The sequence below is a fragment of the Vicia villosa genome, linkage group LG1 (genome assembly GCF_029867415.1).
Source record: "Vicia villosa cultivar HV-30 ecotype Madison, WI linkage group LG1, Vvil1.0, whole genome shotgun sequence".
In the NCBI taxonomy this organism is placed as follows: Eukaryota; Viridiplantae; Streptophyta; class Magnoliopsida; order Fabales; family Fabaceae; genus Vicia; species Vicia villosa.
The window spans coordinates 141,185,570-141,205,546 of NC_081180.1; positions in this window are offsets into that span (position 1 = coordinate 141,185,570).

The window sequence follows — 19,977 nt, forward strand, 5'->3', positions numbered from 1 at the left end:
AGAAAGATCAGTAAAAAATGTAGCTGGAGATATGAATGAATCAGATAAAGACACATCCGCCAGCGATCTCACGGCCAGAGAACTTGCTACTATTCTCTCTGAAAACTATCAAAGAAATGAGAGACTGTATGCAAGAATGTTGGAGGATAGAAATGCATACACTCTCCTTTAAGAGGAAAACATAAACCTCCGCTCAAACATTGATGTTCTGGAAGGAAAGGTTCTGAACTCATCTCACAACAAAAATGTAGAAGTAAGAAATCAGACTTACTTGATGGAGAAGACAATGCATAATCAAAAGATGCAACATAAAAGAAAACATCAAGAAAGGAGCATATATACCCCATATAAGAGATGCTATCAATGTGTCAAGACAAATCACTTGAAGTCCACATGTCCTGAAGCTCAGGCTCTCACCAGAAGGATGATCTATCAACAAAGAAACTCGTTAAAAGCTAAGTCATATCTCCTCGAGCTAAGTGATGAGATTGAGCATCCAAGTTCAGTATCAAATACAAAGATCTCAGGAAGAAAAATAAACAATGTAAAGAGGAGAATACCATATCAAACATCTAGAACTTGGTATGAAAGGAAAGCTAGAAATGGATACGAGGAAGAAGGGATAGTCAAAACCTTCTTTGTAAAAATTGAAGGTGAAAAACAAATGATGTCTGAATACAATGTCACTCAGGATGTCATGACATTGCATTGTGACAGTCAAAGGGGTACTAAAATGTCAAAGAAATCTACCCAACTCATCAGAACCAAGCATGTGGATACTATATATCATCTCCCAAGGAACCTTGTGATTAATAAAGTTTCTACCGTGAAGCATGGAGCCCTTGAGCTACCAAGTGCAAACCTCCTTCTTGAGGATCTAAGTACTATACAAGTTGAAATCTTGAAGAACAAACTAGGTATTTACTCCTCTGAGGTGTTATAGCAATTATGGTTTTTAGGGAACTACTTTTTGAACAAGAAAAATAATTCGGATTTAATGATTGGTCAAAACTTAAATTTCCCCTCCCAGTACAACCCTTTCCTCTACTCTTCCCAACTCTCTACCATTCTTACTTTGTTGGTCCCTTAAACTTCTCTCATCTCACATCTGACAACGAAAACAATAAGATATCTCGATCGCCTCCAACATCTTCCTCAATGTCTCAACAGTCGAACCCTCAATCTTCACCAAAAGTGGCCACTTCCACTGGTAGTGATCAAGATGCTTCGAGTGTCCCCATTAACCCTAGTGAGATTCTTGAGGTCACCCCTTTACAGATTGTGACTCCATACGATCTCATGGCAAAACGGCCTAGGACAGCACATGCACGGGGAACCAAAGAGATGGCAAGGAGGCCTAGAAATCCCAATTCTGATCATATTTCTCAATCGTCAGTCCCTCCCTCTAGGGAAGAACTACCTAAAGAAGGATCAAGGTCTAATCACAATGCCATTGCCAAGATTGTTACCCAAATCCTAAATGAGAATAGTGTTATATCTAGGATTCCTGCTCTTGTGAACTCTGTACTTCCTGAGTCAAATGACAATGCTCATATTAGTAGCAATGCTGGCAACTCTGTCCAAGCAAATGGTGAGGAGAAATATACTCTTGATAAGGACGATGATATTGCTAATAATGATCACACTAAGGTCCCTGTTGGTGATGTGTAGAATGAAGAGGTACCCAGTAATGCTTGTGCTGATCCGTGTGTGAACCTCGCCAAGAATAGGCTAGCTGAAGAAAAAGAACCTGAGAAGAATCAGGCTGATAAAGTAATCAATCTTGATGATCTCTCTGATGATGACCTGGTGGCTTCCATCAATCTAAGCATAGCCAAAAGACTAATGAGGAGGAAAGGAAGACAAGCTATAGCTGAGGACTATTTGAAGAAAAAGGTCGTGGTTAAACCCACTACTGTTGGACCCAAAAGACCTTAGAGCAAAGTGGTTCTTAAGAAAAGAAAGGCTAAAATCATTGTTAAGAATGAGTCAGATTCAGATGCTGCTGAGGATGTCAATGACATTCATACTAAAAAGAAGATTTCCACTAGCAAGCTTGCTACTAGTGTAACTGAAGTACCGATTGATAACATTTCTTTTCACTATCCGTCCAGTGTTCTCAGATGGAAATTTGTCTATCAGAAAAGACTGGCCTTAGAGAGAGAGCTTGCTCAAAACTCTCTTGAGTATGAAGAGATTATGAATCTTAATCATGAGGCTGGACTGATGAAAACTGTGACTTAATTCTCTAAGTGTTATGAAGTCCTTGTGAAGGAGTTCATTGTGAACCTACATGAAGACTGCGGCAGTAAGAAAACTAAGGAGTATTTGAAAGTGTTTGTCAAGGGAAAATGTGTTAATTTCTCTCCCACTGTGATCAACAAATTTCTAGAAAGGTCAAATGAAGCTCAACCAGAGTTGGAAGTGTCTAATAATCAAATGTGTAAGGTAATTACTGCTGGACAAGTGAAGACATGGCCTGTTAAAGGGAAGCTGAATGCGAGCAAATTATGTGTGAAGTATGCTATACTTCACAAAATTGGAGCTGCCAACTGGGTGCCAACTCAACACAAATCTACAATTTCTGCTATCTTGGGTAAATTTATCTTTGCTATTGGTACTAAGACCAAAGTTGACTATGGAACCTATATTTTTGAGCAAACTTTAAAACATGCTGGTAGCTATAGTGTTAAGGGTCCAATTGCCTTCCCATCCGTCCTGTGTGGTATAATTCTGGATCAGTATCCAAACATTCTCAATGAAGATGATATAGTGTGCAAAAGAGAGAGTCCCTTGGCCTTTCATTACAAACTATTTCAAGGTAAGCATGTTCCAGACATTGTCATGACATCTGCTAGAACTTCCATATCTGGAGCCTTAGCCAGCAAAGCGGAAGTCATATATATGTTAAAAGAGACTTGCAAAGAGTTGGAATCTAGAAAGATAACTCTTGAAAAAATGATAAGTACTCTGGAAATGGAGGAGCGTGAGGAATTTGCAGATACTAAAGAGATGGAAGATAGAGATGATCAAGAAGTGGAAGAAGAAAGTGCCAGTCCTGTTGATGGCTCTGAGAAAGAAAGCTCTACAGACACCTCAAGTGGGTCTGAGTTTGGGCAGTAAATGCAGCTGAAGTCCTGTTTGTTTATTTTGTTTTGTTTCCTTTTGTTTTCGTTTGTCTGTTTTTATTTGATTTAGTTCAGTTTAAATTTTTGTTGAATCTTTTTAAACTATGAGGTGGAGAAGACATTTTGTTGGCTTTGGCAACTTTGTAACCAAACAGGGGGAGAGGTAGTAATGTCACCCCAGAACAACAAGAATGGTGGTTGTGTGTGTGATCAACAATTCTAATTTGCTTATTTTTGTGTTGATCTGTTTGTGCTTGTGCTACTCTTGTGGCTGCTTTCTGACTTGTTTGAGCACTATGTGCATACTAGTGATGTATGCTATCTGTATTGTATTAGCTTGCCTTGATTGTGTTTTATCCGCTGCAAGTATTTCTCTGGTACGGTGTGACAGGTTGTTTTAGCCAAAAAGTTTCCAAAGGGGGAGATTGAATGTGTTTTCATGTTGGCTGCATTAGTGGTAAAACATACATGGTTGATATTGTGTTATGCAGGCTGCATATGTGTGAAGCTAATACAAGTTCTGTAGTGAATGTTATGACCGATGTCATGACATCCGTGTGTTACAGCAGGGGATGTTATTATTTATTAAATGTGTTTCCTGAATTATCTCAATTATTAGTTTAGGTTAACTTGGTTAACCCTAATTTGTTTCTAAAAGAGCCCAAGGCCCAAGACTGCATATAAAAAGAAATTAATTTCTTTCATTAACCTCACTTTACTAAATTAAACACAAGTTAATTACCAAATGAACAATTATAAAATTTCCCACACCTCTCTCTCCAATTCTATAAATAGAGGCCTTCACCTCCTCATTTGATAAGCTTGACGAGCCAAAGAAACTCTTGCAATTTCTCTCGTCATCCCTACCAAATTCTCCTAAAGCTCTTTCTTCTTTCATAAAGTTAGTGAGTTACATCTTGAACCTCACTAACTTTGAGCTAAACCATCATCCATCTCACTTTTTTCTTCATTTGTTGAGAGATCAAGATTTGTGTTGGTTGTTCTTGAAGTGGATCTAAGTTTTGTTCAAAGATTTGGTAATTTTCTACATCCTTTTTCATCTTTCACAATGTGATTCTTTTGTGCTTTTGTGTGATGCATCTTTGATGCTATATTGGTGTCATTTGGCGAAGAGTTGATGGAAAATTCCTGCACATTGATATGTGAGATCATAAGGTGTTTGTTGTTTTTCTTAAACAAGTTTTTATGCTTCCTAATGCTGTTTTTTTGAAAGCTGCGCGCAGGAAATAAATTTTCTACAGAGGGAAGTCGATTTCCACCTTGTTTTTGTGCCAAATTTGAAGTCTGCACTCAGGAAATTGATTTCCTACAGAGGTAAATCGATTTCCAGTGAGGCATAATGCTTTTTTCCCTTTTTTATGCTTGTTTTGCCTTCTTTCTTCCTCTACTTCATTAATATCATTGGATCTAGGATGTTGATAGGTTTGAAATGACCAAATCCATAATATTAGATGAATGATATTAACAATAGTGTGAGTGATTTTATTTTATGCATTTTATTCTTCTCCTCCTTCTTTTTTTCTTTTGATCGATGAAAGTCTTTGATACCTTTAGAATTCTTATGGATTCTTGGTAAAGACTAGATCGCTACCTATTTTCTTTTTGTGCGATATTGCTTTCGGAGGGTGATCTATATATCGCTTCTGTCGCATGCATTAGCACATAAATTTTTGACCGGCCTCATTGTAGGGTGATTTCTATATAAATCACTTAGCGATCTGCTTAACATAGCGCAATATTTCGTGTCCCGAATAAAAAAGATCAAACATGGAAGAGAATTTTATGCGGTTGATTTAAGACTTATGGAAGTTTATCATGTAGTCGCTATGATTTTATCAAGCTTCTGATAAATCTCCATTGAATTTAAATCCGAGAACATCCTTCACTCACCATCGATCTTTACTACTAACTTTGATAACATACTTGACAAGTTTCAAGATGGTTATCTTTAACATCTAACAATTAACTTTAATTTCCGCACTTTATTATATTGCTCTTTATATTTCTCGCTTTATTGCTTTATTTTATCATTTCATCATGTTTATGTTTCCGCCATTTTCTCTTTGTCCATTTGGACGTTTATATTCCGCCATTTTCTATATGTCCATTTGGACGCTTTGTTTATATTTCTGCTATTTTTTTCCACTTGGACCATACTCTATTTTTGTGCTAAAACACTAATAAACAACTAAAAATCTAAAAAACACTTAGGCCCTATGGACTATTGGTTACTATCCCGAGCATTTTGGAGACTTGGACTTTTGGACTTAGTACCTCTTGACCCTATTACTCTATCGTTATTCTGTCTGTCTGGCATTGGATTGCTGTCTGTTTGTGTATGCAAGTATTTCCTTGAAAGCCCTTGATGGTTAATTCCAAGGCATTAATATAAGTATTTTACCCGAAAACAGCCGTTACTCTGTCCGATTTTCTCCGAATTTTAATATGCTTAATGCAAAGTTGTGCTAAACACAATAAGTTCATCTGGATCCCCAAGTGGTAATGTGTTGGTTTAGTAATGATAGTCCAAAGGATGGGAAACCTACCTTGACTCTTAATGTCAAGTGTTGGCTTCTTTCTCGGTTAGATCGTTCTTTCCTTAGCTTTTATTTTACGCATTAGGATAGCCTCTTCATCTCCTCCCCTTCTTAGATTTTCAAAATCTTCTCCCTTTCTCAAAATCTTCTTATGTTTGCAACGTTTTTAATACCTTTTTTTTCTTTAAAAATATCTTTTTCCCTTAGTGGCTTTTCTTCAAAAGTTTGGACACGATTAATTGTTGTAGTGAGTTGCGATACCCCACGATTTTGAGATTGATTCATATGATGGAGTCTTTTCCACGTGAGAGAGCTAGTGGCATACTCGTTGATTTTATCCGAGTTGGAGCCCTTCTTTCATTTGTGATGCGAGAATCCATATGTTCTCATGATCAATATCAATGACTGAGTATTCTCTCCGACAACGATAAAGTGTTATTTTTATAAAAAAAACCGTTTTCCCTTTTAAGTGGAACTACATTAGCTTTGACTTCTCCACTGCACCGAGGAGGTATGTAGGCACAAGGCTTAATGCTTTGTCGAGCTTATTTTAAAAATAAAACAAACTCTTTTTTAGCACACACGACACAAATTTTCAAAAAGGTTGCTTTGGAATACCACAGATTTGAGGGGTGCTTAAAACCTTCCCCTTGTATAATCAACACCCGTACCTAAGATCTCTTTCTTGTTTTAAAAACAAACTTTGGGTTTTTTCATTCTTTTCCCATTTCCTTTGGAAACAATAAAGCGCGGTGGCGACTTTCACTGAAATATTGAGTCGAGTCAATCCTATGGCTTCGTTCTCAGATTTTCCCCGCTACAGAAAAATGGCGACTTCACTGGGGATCCAGTTTTTAAGTGTGTTAAGCCTATTTTTATTTATCTGTGTGTTTTTATCTGTATATATTATTGTGTGCTTTGTTTGTTTCTATTTTTTTTCTTTTGTTGCTCGATGGTTCCTCTATGATGAGATAAAGTCCTAACCCGGACTTTTGTGAGTAACTTGAGATAGAAGGTGGTAAGACCAATAGTTGCATGTCAGGAGCAATCCTTAACATGAGCATCATATGGTGGAACCCCAATCAGTGGAGGACTCATGGAAGGTAGTAGATGTTGTTACGAATCATCGTAAGAACGCTATTACTTTCAATAGTAAGTTTCCATAGAAGCTAAATGGCCTAGAATCCTTTTAACCCATCTAAGCCTTTTTAGGATGTAGCGCAGAAACAAGTTCGAGTACCAATTTGAGCTTGTTGTCATGCGATGCTACACTCAGACGAGGTCTTTTTAGGCATATTATTGGCGCTCATGAGCAATTGTGTGTGCCGGTAGTATCCGATAGAAGACTGAAAACTCTGGGAACCTTTGTAGAACCCGTTCGACAGGTACAAAATTACCTAGATCATACCTTTTGGGATGGTTGGACCCATGGCTCCATGCTCGTGACGTCGAACCTTTGAACTATGATCTTATGTGACCTTGCATGCTCTTGGTTGTGGTTTATCCATAAACCATGCATTCATGCATCCATGAAAACTCTTTTTCTTTTGATTTTCATGGAACTTAGAGGTCTTTCATTGTAAACATCATAAGTTTCATCAAACTCAATGGATCTTGGGTGTTGATGGGGTGAAAATTCTAATCCACCAAAATGGATGACTGATTTTGATGATAACTTAATCGAACCTTTAGTCCAATGTTTAAGTGTTTGCAAGTTAATATCTTAAGTTCCTTGAAACTCAAAAATTAAAATAAAAAAAAAACAAATCATCTGCATTGCATGCATCATTCTACATTTGGTCCTGCTTTCTAAAGAAGTTTTTCTAGAGCCTTATTTCCTTTCTCCTGGTATCATCAGTACAACACTCGTGCTAAGAAGAAATAGAGAGCATCAAGAAAGAGATTCGTGAACTCCGCAAAGTGGTGATTACTCTGATGGCTGGTATGGAGCATTTGAGTGCTTTGGTTCAGGCTTTAGTTGTTGGCCAAGTCAATCCTCCTATGAAGGAAGAAAGGATGGCAAAGGTCTTTCTTGAAACTCTGAACTCATCCTTTCCTAAGGGGATAGTAGTCTGTACACCTACTGACTTCCATGGAAAGGTGGATATGAAAGCGCTTCTAGAAAAAGATGTCCAAAAGGAATGTTTGCTTGAAGAAGGTAACTCAGCTGGTAGTGTGAAGAAGTCAGGTAATGACTTTTCAAAGAAGAGAATCAGGGGAGGAAACAATCATCATCAACATCAGCATGTTTCCTATGTCATTCTTGTATCTAATTCAGTTCATGCAATTCCAGATTATCAGTAGAGTACTCATCAAAGAGCTCCTCCATTGAACGAGCAAAATCAATCTCAAAAGGGGAATTTTGATCCCATCCACATGACTTACACAAAATTGTACCCTGCTTTGACTCGTAAGAATTTGGTTTAGATAAGGTCACCGCCTCCTATTCCTGAGAAACTCCATTGATGGTACAAAGTTGACGCCACTTGTGCTTTTCATCAGAATGCTCCTGGACATGGCTTAGAGGATTGCTGGCATTTCAAGATTGAAGTTCAAAGATTAACCCATGCTGGTATTTTAACTTTCTGAGATGTTGGTCCTGCTGTTCAATTCAATCCTTTGCCAAAGCTTGAATGAAGATCTATTAGTGGTAGCCCTGAAGTTTGAAAGATGTCTCCTTTAGCATATGTCCCGATGGAGAGAGTTTTCTCAGTTTTTAGAATTCTTACTGATATTCATTTGTAATATTTCTTGTTTTTATAATGCACAGTTTGCATGTAGAAACTTGTTTGTGTTTGAATGCTAATACTAATGCAATGATAATGTTTGTCTTGAAGTAATCCATTTATTTCACTTTTTATGAATTACGATACCAATTGCTTTTGCCAAACTCTTGCTTATGCAAAGATTGGAGGGAGGATGATGATCTGAAAACGCAAAATTTCTAGTTCTATGCTTTTGAATAAAACCCTGTTGATGATGTACAGACATTGTTTCAAATTTCCAAACACCGGAGATATAAGGAAGATAATCCCTTTTTAACCCCTTTGAGCCTTTAGTAGGAGTTTCTTTTCTAAACAAAAAACCCTAATATTTAACCTTGGGCAGGGTAGTGCTCAGTTGATTTGGCCAAGTGTTCATATTTCAAAAAGGATTATGCATCCAAGTGTCAATCATGTCATATCCACATCAAAGGTTGGATCATGGGAAACCACAATGGTTATTCCCCGCGCATCAAAAGGCTGGAAAGTATGAAACCACAATGGTTATCCTTCATACACCAAGGAGTGAGACAGTCACAACCCTCTCAACAAGTCAAGATAAAGTCAATATCACACGATTTGTTCAAATCAAAAGAATGAAAAAAAAGAAGAAGAAGAAGAAGAAAAAGCTCGCTAAGTTAGAAACTTGAAAATAAATGACTTAGGCAAAAGTGAGAGCATCCCGATGGACGACTAATTCAAAAAAAAAAAACCAGTCCAGGCAAAAGTTAGGGAAAATAAAAAAAAGGTGAAAAGTGAAAAGAAAGGACTACAAAGCAAAAGTCCTCAACAATGAACAAATCTATGTGAATACAAAAACGAAGACAAAAGGGTGACTGCTATTCTAAGAAAGTTTCATTGGATCCTTAATGGCACAAAATCCTTTTGAGAGATGAATACTCATGTTGAGTTGACTGAACATAGGACTGGAGAACATCACGAAGTTGGGGTGGGCTCAATAAACTTTGAGCCTAAAAATCTTTTTTTTTTCTGAAAACCGTGAACCTGGCCACGTTACAACCCTCAAAAGTCCTAATTGAAGCAGGGTTCCTTTTGAAAGCATACTTCAAACAAGATAGCGTTCCTGACTCCTATCGGTTATGCTGAAAACTTGTGTTGGTATCATATGCATCAAAAAATTTAATGTCATACCTAACCAGTGATTCATTCATAAGGTTTTTAATAAAACTTCAAGACTTACATAATTGTTGCATTTTAATTATCATTCTCAGAATAAACATTTTTCTGCTTGTAAACATTTGTTTGACATCCAGGAAATTTACATCTGATCACCAGTAGGAAACTAAAACATTGCCAGGGGCATGTTGTTTTCCCAGTATAATGATTTTGCAAGTTTGATTACCATCATGGAGCAAAGCTCCAAGACTCTGTCGAACAAAAGAATGTGCCACGTGCAGTTAATCAGGGGCAGTTACGTCGAGATTCAATAAATCTCTCCAAGAATCTGTTGATCTGGGGCAGATTATTCCAAGTCTTTATGATGCCAATGATCTTTATGAATCCTCTTGAAGAAAATTCCTCTCATGGAACATGTTGTCTAGGGAAAGTTGTGAATTAAAAGTTACCTTGATCTGCTTATTTAGCTTGAAGTATAAAGGTCATTACCTTGATCAATCTAGAGTATGTCACTCTCTACCAAGAAGTTTTGAGACAGTAGTTGACTGTTGGGTTTTCTTTCTCACCTTGTGTTTAGTTTTGAACTAGAATCCTCCACATGTTAACTCGTTTGCTGTGATGATAACTTCTTATTTCCTCTGCAAGTTCAGAGTGGTGATTTTCTCCAAGAAAATTTTCTCTGATTCCCCATAATAGAGCTTGCAAAGATGTGTTGTCCAATCCTTTTGTTAAGAAGAAGATGATCTATAAATTCCTCGTAAGATTGATAGTTCACAAAGAGACTACTTGTTGTATATCTCCAACAAGTTTTCCCTCAATGTGGAGTTCATGTTGTTATTCCTTCCATGGATGTGTGGATGTTTAAATTGTGACTTTGGGTCTTTTCCTCTGTCAGTAGCTTTCTCTCGAGCCTTCTAGTAGGACTTTGTTCCTCTAAGTGGTATGTGTTTATCTACAATTGTGTCCCTAGCATGGATCTTCAAAAGGATTTTCTTGATATCTCCAGATTATTATTATTCCATGAGTGTCTGTTGGTACTGTAATATCTTGTCACTTCCTAGTATTTTTGTGCTTGTTTTGTCAGCATATACATGACATTCATTCATACAGACAACATGCATAAAAAAAATTTTAAAAAAAGAAAAAGAAAAATATATTCATATCCATTTCGCATTTTTTTCCTCAAAGTACACGATTTCTCTCCATTAAAGTGTCTACCCTAAGCAGAAAGTGTTTATCCTTTCTAAGTATCCACTAAGTTTGGTCCTCGTGGAAGAATTTTGCTTCAGTGTTCCTCCTCAGCATTTTTCGGGATGGAATTAATCCCCAGTTGAGTTTTTTCCTCAAGGGGCAGATTCTTGTTTGGACGTTTCTATCCAGTTTGTTCCTGGAGTTAAACTTTGGTCTCTTGCAACACTTTTTGGGAACCTCTCTAGGCTGAGAAACCTAGGATGAGAAGGCATTTATTTTGCACCTCTTGAGGATTCTGCTTTCCTCAATAATGAAGAATATGATTGATGTTTCTATCAGATATTGAAAGATTTATTTTCCAGCAGTGTTGTTATTGCACTCCCTTGGAATTTGTGCTTGAAAGCAAGGGGAAGATTCTGACTTTAAGCAACTTATGTTATCCCCATCATGTTTTGGTTGACAATAATTGGAAGCCTCTTTATTTGAGAAAGTTTGTATGTCTTCACGTATCAATCTTATCTTCAAAGCAAGTGATAATCTCTCAAGCTTTATGAACTTCTTGATTCCATATGGAAGAAGCTCAGCAAATGGTATGTCTCTTCAGCAGAAGTGACAGTTTACATCCAGTTAATGGAAGAAGTTCAGCAAATGGTAAGTCCCTTAAGCAGAAGTGATAGTTTGCATCCAAATGGAAGAAGTTCAGCAAATGGTAAGTCCCTTAAGCAGAAATGACAGTTTGCATCCAAATGGAAGAAGCTCAGCAAATGGTAAGTCCCTTCACCAGAAGTGACAGTTTGCATCCAGTTAATGGAAGAAGTTCAGCAAATGGTAAGTCACTTCATCAGAAGTGACAATTTGTATCAAAACGGAAGAATCTCAACAAATGGTAAGTCCCTTCATCATAATTGACAGTCTGCATCCGAATGGAAGAAGCTCAGCAAATGGTAAGTCCCTTCAGCAGAAGTGACAGTTTGCATGCAGTTCTACACCATCAGTGGGACGTCGTGTATCTCTTTTCTACCTCTAGTGGGACGTTGGTAGCTCACCTTCAGTGGAACGTTGGTGTATCTTTTTATATCTTCATCGTCCATGGTACGTCGGTGCATCTCTTTTCTACCTCCAGTAGAACGTTGGTAGCTCACCTTCAGTGGAACGTTGGTGTATCTTTTTATATCTTCACCGTCAATGGTACGTCAGTGCATCTCTTTTCTACCTCCAGTGGAACGTTGGTTGCTCACCTTCAGTGAAATGTTGGTGTATTTTATATCTTCACCGTCAATGGTACGTCGGTGTATCTCTTTTCTACCTCCAGGGGGACGTTGGTAGCTCACCTTTAGTGGAACGTTGATGTATCTTTTTATATCTTCACCGTCAATGGTACATCGGTGCATCTCTTTTCTACCTCCAGTGGGACGTTGGTAGCTCACCTTCAGTGGAACATTGGTGTATCTTTTTATATCTTCAACATCAATGGTACGTCAGTGCATCTCTTTTCTACCTCCAAAGGACTGTTGGTAGCTCACCTTTAGTGGAGCGTTGGTGTATTTTGGTAGTTCACCGTCAATGGTACGTCGGTGTATCTCTTTTCTACCTCCAGAGGGACGTTGGTAGCTCACCTTCAGTGGAACGTTGATGTATCTTTTTATATCTTCACCGTCAATGGTACGTCGATGCATCTCTTTTCTACCTCCAGTGGGACGTTGGTAGCTCACTTTTAGTGGAATGTTGGTGTATCTTTTTATGTCTTCACCGTCAATGGTACATCGGTGCATCTCTTTTCTACCTCCAGTGGAACGTTGGTAGCTCATCATCAGTGGAATGACGGTGTATTCCCTTTATATCTTCAAATGAAATATTGGTATTTTTGATTCTCCAATGAATGGTGATATATTTTCTCATCCCCAGTGAAAGAGGATGCATTCCTTCTCCACCTTCTTTGAAAGTCGGTGCATTTTCTCATCCCCAGTGAAAGGTGGTGTTTTAACCTCTTTGGCGTAAAATATTTTCCCCAGCGAAGTTTCTTTTCCAGCAAAATCTCATCTCTCCAACGAAGTCTTGTTTTCCCTAGTGGATCTCCTCCATGAGACTTTTGCTTTCCCTAGTGGTGTCTTGTTTCATCATCATGTCAAATGCATTCATTAAGCATTGCATTACATCTTAGGTTCAAAAATTGTGTGTTTTGTATATTTAAGTCCCTTCAATCTCGGCGAAACGAAGATTTACAATCATCGTATCTTCAGATAGAAGAAACTTAAATAGGGGCATCTGTCATACCCTAATTTTTGACCCTAAGATCATACATCAGTTGCATATTAATCATTAATCAAGAGCATCATTGCGAAGTTCTATTTTTGATACTGTGATTATCTCTGAGGGGAATCATCAAGCATTTCTAGCTTTTAATTTGTTTTATACTAACGAAAATCCAAAAATATGTATTTTGTTTCTTTTGTTTATATTTTACAGGTAAAAGATCAAGCAAAAATCAAAATAGTGCAAGAAAATGGATTTTTTAAAATTTCACTATGGAAATAGATTTACCCATATAGGAAATCGATTCCCCTGGACGAAATTTGAAAATAGAGGGAAGCATGAAATCATTTTGGCACCAAACACATTTTTCTTGATTGTTTGTCATTTACCAATATTCCACCTCACCACAAATTAATTTCTTTCATTAACCTCACTTTAACCCCACTTTACCAAATTAAACACAAGTTAGTTACCAAATGAAAAATTACAAAATTGCCCACACCTCTTTCTCTCCAATTCTATAAATAGAGGCCTTCACCTCCACATTTGACAAGCTTGAACAGCCAAATAAACTCTTGCAATTTCTCTCATCATCCCTACCAAATTCACCTAAAGCTCTTTCTTCTTTCATAAAGTTAGTGAGTAACATCTTGAACCTCACTAAGTTTGAGCTAAACCATCATCCATCTCACTTTTTTCTTCATTTGTTGAGAGATCAACATTTGTGTTAGTTGTTCTTGAAGTGGAGATAAGTTGTGTTCAAAGATTTGGTAATTTTCTACATCCTTTATCATCTTTCACAATGTGATTCTTTTGTGCTTGTGTGTGATTCATCTTTGATGCTATATTAGTGACATTTGGCGAAGATTTGATGGAAAATTCGTGCACATTGATATATGAGATTATAAGGTGTTTGTTAGTTTTGCTTAAACAAGTTTTTATGCTTCCTAATGCTGTTTTTTTGAAAGCTGCACTCAGGAAATTGATTTCCTACAGAGGGAAATCGATTTCCACCTTGTTTTTGTGCCAAATTTAAAGTCTGCACTCAGGAAATTGATTTCCTACAGAGGTATATCGATTTTCAGTGAGGCAGAATGCTTTTTTTTGACCTTTTTATGCTTGTTTTGCCTTCTCTCTTCCTCTACTTCATTATTATTATTATTGGATCTAAGATGTTGATAGGTTTGAAATGACAAAATCCATAATATTATATGAATGATATTAATGATAGTGTGAGTGATTTTATTTTATGCATTTTATTCTTCTTCTCCTTCTTTTTTTCTTTTGATCGATGAAAGTCTTTGATACCTTGAGAATTCTTATGGATTCTTGGTAAAGACTAGATCGCTACCTATTTTCTTTTCGTACGATATTGCTTTCGGAGGGTGATCTATATATCGCTTCTCTCGCATGCATTAGCACATAAAGTTTTGTATGCGGTTGATTTAAGACTTATGGAAGTTTATCGAGTAGTCGCTATGATTTTATCAAGCTTCTGATAAATCTCCATTGAATTTAAATCTGAGAACATAATTCACTCACCATCGATCTTTACTACTAACTATGATAACATACTTGACAAGTTTCAAGATGGTTATCTTTAACATCTAACAATTAACTTTAATTTCCGCACTTTATTATATTGCTCTTTATATTTCTCGCTTTATTGCTTTATTTTATCATTTCATCATGTTTATGTTTCCGCCATTTTCTCTTTGTCCATTTGGACGTTTATATTCTGCCATTTTCTATTTGTCCATTTGGACGCTTTGTTTATGTTTCCGCTATTTTCTTTTTGTCCACTTGGACCATACTCTATTTTTGTGCTAAAACACTAATAAACAACTAAAAATCTAAAAAACACTTAAGGCCCTATGGACTATTGGTTACTATCCCAGGCATTTTGGAGACTTGGACGTTTGGACTTAGTACCTCTGGACCCTATTACTCTATCATTATTCTGCCTGTCTGGCATTGGATTGTTGTCTGTTTTTATGTATGCAGGTATTTCCTTGAAAGCCCTTGATGGTTAATTCCAAGGCATTAATATAAGGATTTTACCTGAAAATAGTCGTTAATCTGCTCGATTTTCGTCAGAATTTTAATATGCTTAATGCAAAGTTTTGTTAAAGATAATAAGTTCATCTGGATCCCCAAGTGGTAATGTGTTGGTTTAGTAATGATAGTCCAAAGGATAAGAAACCTACCTTGACTATTAATGTCAAGTGTTTGCTTCTTTTTCGGTTAGATCGTTCTTTCCTTAGCTTTTATTTTACGCATTAGGATAGCCTCTTCATCTCCTCCCCTTCTTAGATTTTCAAAATCTTCTCCCTTTTTCAAAATCTTCTTATGTTTGCAACCTTTTTAAAACCTTTTTTTTTCTTTAAAAATATCTTTTGCCCTTAGTGGCTTTTCTTCAAAAGTTTGGACACGATTAATTGTTGTAGTGAGTTGCGATACCCCACGATTTTGAGATTGATTGATATGATGGAGTTTTTTCCACGTGAGAGAGCTAGTGGCATACTCGTTGATTTTATCCGAGTTGGAGCCCTTCTTTCATTTGTGATGCAGATAATCCATTTGTTCTCATGATCAAGATCAATGGCTGAGTATTTTCTCCGATGACGATCAAGTGTTATTCTTTTAAAAAAAACTGTTTTCCCTTTTAAGTGGAACTACATTAGCTCTGACTTATCCATTGCACTGACGAGGTATGCAGGCACAAGGCTTAATGCTTTGCCGAGCTTATTTTAAAAATAAAACAACCTCTTTTTTAGCACACACGACGTAGATTTTCAAAAAGGTTCCTGTGGAATACCACAGATATAAGGGGTTATTAAAACCTTCCCCTTGTATAATCAACAACCGTACCTAATATCTCTTTTCCCATTTCCTTTGGAAACAATAAAGCGCGGCAGCGACTTTCACTGAAATATTGAGTCGAGTCAATCTTATGGCTTCGTTCTCAGATTTTCCCCGCTACAGGTAGTTTTTAAGTGAGAAGTCGTAAACGGGGGAATTTAACTCCGAATTAATTATGCTTATATTGGATTCTCTCCTTGGCTTGATAGTCCCTAGAGTAGGTTGTTTGAACCGAACTGGGTAAACAATTATGTGTGTTCTTTATTGTTTTTATGTTGTTCTGTTATAATTATCTGTGCTATGTAATTGTGGATGTCATAACATCCAGGAAGACATCGATCGTGTGTTACTAGAATTTTCAAACCCCATACCTCTCGAGGTTGTTTTTACTAAGTCTGTGGCCAGTGGCTTAGTAAACGGATCTGCCAAATTATAGCTTGTTCGTATATAGGTGAGTGAAATGATTCCATCCTTAATCAATTTTATCACGATCGAATGTCTAAGTCCAATTGTATCATCACCTTTGAGACATTTTCCTTAGCCAATGGAACTTCCAACAGAAGATCCCTCAACCATTCTGCTTCTTGACCAGCGGAAGCGAGATCCACGAACTCTGATTCCATGGTCGAAAGCGTAATGCAGGTTTGTTTCTTACTCTTCCAAGAAATTGCTCCTCTAGCTAGTGTAAATATCCACCCAGTTGTAGATTTATGATCTCCAACATTAGATATCCAACTCGCATCGGTATATCCTTCTAGTATGGCAGGGAACCTACCATAGTGAAGGCCAAGATCTTTGGTTTTCAATAGATAGCCAAAAATCTTCGTGATTGCCTTCCAATGTTCAGTACTTGGATTACTAGTAAATCTACTCATTTTACTAACTACACATGATATATCGGGTCTAGTACATTGCATTAAGTACATGAGACACCCTATTGCACATGCATATTCCAATTGAGCCACTGCTTTTCCGTTGTTCTTTTGAAGTTTGACGACATGATCAAAAGGAGTGGTTACTTCCTTAAATTGTAGGTGTTTGAACTTATCAAGCATTTTCTCAACCATTGAAACATACTTGTAATACGGTGAACTGACTTTATCGAAATGTCGCAGTAAGCAAGAGTCGCCACCGACTTTTATTTTATCCAAATATTAGAAAGGCTAAAAGAACAGAAAAAACCTTTAAAAGAAATTTTGAGTTCGGGGGGTAATTTATGCAAAGGGAAGGTGTAAGGCACCCTTTGCATCCATGGTTTTCCATGGGCTCTTAATTGCTTTGCTCTTTAGTTTTGAAGCCAAAAGTTTCAGAAATGTAGAAGAAGAAAATAAGGACTTTAGCTCGTAAATGAGCGTTGCCTTATTGAAGTTTTTTAAGAAAAGGGTAGAAAAAGGAATTTAAACCAGAGCATGCAATTAAGGGAAAATTACCTTGATATTTGTAAAAAGAATCTTTTAGCCTTTCAGGGATATCCCTGCCATAGGAGGGCAAGGAAGTCCTTTGATTTGGAGGTTGAAGGGTCGTCGCATTATCGTTCGCCATAAGACTATCCCATGCCATAAAGGGGCAGGTAGTCTAAGGGAAGGATCAGAATAGCCTTTCGTTTAGGCAACCAGAGGATACCTCAGCCTTTCGTAGGCAACTTCCGAGGGACGAGATCATATTAGTGTATCGAAGGCAGCATCATTAGGGACTTATGATCTTTGCATTAATCGAGGCAACATGGCTGAGGTATCCTCGTATTCGAGGGACATGGCTATTCTGCAAAAAACACAAGGCAACAAGGCAACAGGCAACAAGAGGGGTACCATAAAAGGTGCGTGGGTGCAACAATCACGTGGTTAATTCAAAAATTTATCTTATAATTAGTTATTCTAAATTGATTAACAGGCTTGCACTCTCTAGGATTACTAACCACACAATAATATGGGGAAGGGGGAAAAAGAAACCAGCGGATTCATAGTGCAATAGGGTTTGACATAAGTAATAATAATAAGAAAATAAAAAAGATGAATTTCAGGGTTACCGAACATTCGAGCTCTGACTGGTTGACTAACCCTGAAAATTGGAAAAGGAAAAATAAACGCGAAGGGGTGAGTGCATTATCAATTCATTGACAATTAAGGCTAACCCTAATTAAATAAAAGAGGTAAAAAGAAAATAAAAATGTGGAAAAGACTTAGCTTTTGATTTGATCTGATAGGGTTGGCAGTCTCGGGGTTAACCCTGAAAAATTGGCAAAGCAAAGGCAGACAGAAAAAGGAGTGAGTGTAGGTGGAGTTCATTGTATTTGAAGGTAAACCCTAATTTTAAATAAAAATAACAAATATTTAAATAAGGGTTAAATCGGGACTTAGCTTTGTAATGGGCATGGCGCGTAGTCAGAGTGTAACATCCCAATTTATTTAAGCATTTTTATTTATCACCAAGAATTATTAAAAATGAGATAGTGGATTAGTTGGAATCCATGCATTTAGTTCGAATGGAACTACATGGCATATTGGAAAATACTATCTAGTTGAAGGGCATAATGGTCATTGGACATTATTGCATGTACCACTTAAGGAAATTTTGGACTTATCATTCTCTCTTTTTCCATTTAGAAAATTCAGAATTTAGACAGTAGGAGGAAAAGAAGAAGGAACGTGGATTGGAGAAGAAGAGGAAGCAAGAAGGTCCAAGCTCATCATCATGCATGTGCAAATGGTGGAAGATTTTGAGGGTTTGGCTTCAAGAAACAAGTATGGCTTGGTCATCACCATCATCTTCATCACCCAATCAACCAAAATCAGAATCTTTATCTCAACTCAAGGTGAGTTCCATTAGTTAGAACCTTGGGTAGAGTTTGGAAATAATGCATGATTTGGGAAATAAGGGTTTAGGTTGTGATAAATCCTTTGCATGTTGATTAAATGCTGAAAATCATGCTCCTATACTGATAAATTGTGCCTGGGGTTGTTTTATATGTTGAGGTTTGGATTGGGATGGATTAGGATGTGTTGGAACTGGTATATTGCAAGAAAAATGTGATTTTTTGCTTCTGGTTCAGTAAGCAATCGATTGTAGGGGTCAAGCAATCGATTGCATTGTGAAAAATTGACTTTCTGCGCTTCTGGTTCAGCAAGCAATCGATTGCACACTGGTGCAAATCGATTGCACCTGACAGAAAGTTATTCCTTTATTGTTTCGACCATAACTTGAGTTCTACAACTCGAAACAAAGCCCGGTCGGAAGCGTTGGAAAGGTCTTTTAATGATCTTTATGAATGTGCTTAGATATAATGCTTTTAATCGATTTAAAAGTTATGGAAAATGGACTTTTAGTTACATGATGTTGGATTAACATTAATAGAATTAAGAAATGTATGTTTAATTCACCGAGTGCGGTTCCGTTCCATGTCGGGAATCGGAAGCCTCTTTGTTATGAGACTAATGTGTGTCCATGTACATTCTAAGTAATTATATGGTTTGATTATGTTTAATATATTCGATGATCGAAACATAATTAACTCACATGGATTTTGTCTAATATTATGTGCATATAATACAATGTAAATTGTTTTCCCGTCGTTCCGGTTGGACGTTCGGATGCTTGATTTTGTGAACTTGGTTTGGTTGAATATGCGTGAATCAGAGTATAACCGTACTACTAGGATAGTAAATCCTGTTTACCCACTATGTGGATGCCCATTGGTAGCCCGTGTGGCGTTTGTGATATGTATTATATACCATGGATGGTTTGGCTTTTATGCCTGTTGTATATACGTGTCTATATCCGTATATTTTGCGTTACCTGAGCTACTATTGCGGTGGAAGCAAGTGAGGGTCTTTAATGGCGTTTCCCACTTGGTAACTCACCTGCGTGATTAGTATGGTAAGTGGGTGATGCCACGTAGGGAATCACTGAATTACTTGCCTCTAGTAACGTCAATTAGACAATGTTACTAGGCTTTCGCCCGGTGGGCTTGTACGTCGTAAAGGATATATTGCACCTGTTTACTCACCTGCGTACAGAGGATGAATACCATTGCAGTGGAAGAAAGACCGGGGTCTTTAATGGCGTTTCCCACTTGGTAACTCACTAGCG